The sequence below is a fragment of the Somniosus microcephalus genome, unplaced genomic scaffold (assembly GCF_052327205.1).
Source record: "Somniosus microcephalus isolate GS21.2 unplaced genomic scaffold, FLI_Smic_1.0 scaffold302, whole genome shotgun sequence".
NCBI classification, from domain to species: domain Eukaryota; kingdom Metazoa; phylum Chordata; class Chondrichthyes; order Squaliformes; family Somniosidae; genus Somniosus; species Somniosus microcephalus.
In genome coordinates this window covers 245362-247500 of record NW_028225489.1, presented here as the reverse complement: position 1 = coordinate 247500, position 2139 = coordinate 245362, and positions in this window count along the sequence as shown.

Genomic DNA, 2139 nt, shown 5'->3' with positions numbered 1-2139 from the left:
AGAAGCGTCTAGGTACCCTGTACCGGTAAAGGGAGAGTGACTAGATCGACCAAAGTTGCACTACGGGGGGAAAAGAAAGCCGGGCCTGCATCACCGGTTCAAATCCCAGCAGAGCTCACAGTGGCCGTTCGCCGAGGTCCCGACGACGAGCCGCCAGGCAGCACGCGAGCCCGCAGAAGCTCCCTTCAATTCGACTGCGGTGTTAATGCTTGCAAGACGGTGGCAAAGTCCATTGTTGTCCGATCCGGACGAGAAGAGGGGAGCAGCTGAGCTTGCGTGTGAGAGAGAGAGAGAGGTTGAGAGATAGGCTCGGCACAAGGTAAGAGATGATGCACGAGACTGGAAGAGACGGAAGTCGAAAGAAGGGCCGCAGGCCAAGGTCACACAGGGGGAAGCCAACGAACAGCAAAGACATGAGGCGGAGGCGTCAGTAGGCAGCAGAATTAGAAAAGCAAAGAGGGCCAGGCTTTTTGTTGCATCAAAGTCAAGCCAGGACACCTCCCCATCTCGCCATCTTCTCTTTTTTTCTGTGCCTGTCATTGAACCGCAAAAGTCCATGCTGATCGAAGAACCACCCAAGCGTGCCAGGGCCGTCCCTGTCTCAAGCCGACCGAAACCAACTGCCGTGCGCACACACACACATCACCTTCTCGGTGCACCGTTCAAATTCCACCCCAACTCCTCCAACTCGGGCTCTCTGACCGATCTAAACTCGTTTGCTATCCCGGACCGGTGCGACTGTTTTGCCTGTTCGTGCGAGTTCGGCGAGTTTTTGTTTGGAATGTAACCTCTCGCCCGCGCAAGAGGCGCCGGACGCGGCCGACCATGGCTCCGGGCAGATGCAAGAAGCAAACCCCGGGAAGCTCTCCTGCTGGTGTGTGTGCGTGTGTAACAGTACAAAAAAAGCCGACACAACGAAAGCCCACCTTGCCGGGCTCGCGACCAGGCCGACCGTCCAATACGATGCAAACGACACAACTCGGACCATTAGCACACCACTTTGTGTGAGGCACAGAAGGGTTTTTTGGTGTTTTTGCATCAGGCTGAGCTCGCGCACGCGCGCGGAACCACCGTCAGGACGGAAGACCAACCAAGTCGCGAGAACACGCTCGGGGTAAAGCTAGCGAAATACGACCTTTCTTTATTAGCCACCACCACCATCACCACCACCACCACCAACAATCGCTTTGTCTTGCTGGGCACATGGCCTCCCCACCACAGAGAGGTTGGTGCCGGGTTCAACTTAATTGTGTTTGCAACCGGTAACCGTCAAGGCAAGAAAAACCACTCACACAACAACAACCTACACCACGCGTGCGTGTGTCTGTCTGCGTGCGCGTTTCTTTGCTGAAATTTGCCAGAGAAATAGCGTCTTCAGCTAGCAGAACGGGACGCACTGAGCACACAAGATTTCGTGCACAAGACGCGGACACCCGCTCCGCTGCCTGAATAGGACCACTGAGAATCACAGGACGTCTCGGACTCACGCGAAAGAGTTTCAAGGACAAAGAGAAGGGCGCGGCCAAGGAAGAAAACACCGGGAGCTGCGCCGACACCCTCTCTCTGACTCGCCGTGTGCATGCCCGTCTTGTCACCAGCGACAGAAACGAGAGGAAACCCTGAAATAGCCTGAACACCAGCCTCTCTCTATACTGGGCCGACCCGGGGACTCCCACTACGGACGCGAGTCACCAAATCGGTCGTACGGGCCCACTGAGCGCACGACACAGGGGAATCTCGTTGCAAACACTGCGTGTGCATACGTTGCTCACAAAGCTCAATGGGGTCACAGGCCCTGACCCGCTCAGAGGCACCTGTGTGACAAGACAACAAATGGAACTCGCTGGAATGTTTCTGCTGTCTTGTCATTTTAGACGGACCCACTGAGCGCACAACACAGTGGAACTCTCTGACAAACACTGCTTGTGCGTTAGCCCCAGTAAACAACTCAGTGGGGTCACAGGCCCTGACCCGTTCAGAGGCACCTGTGTGACAAGACAACAAATGAAACTCGCTGGAATGTTTCTGCTGTCTTGTCATTTTAGACGGACCCACTGAGCGCACAACACAGTGGAATCTGACAAAACACTGCTTGTGCATTAGCCCCAGTAAACAACTCAGTGGGCTCACAGGCCCTGA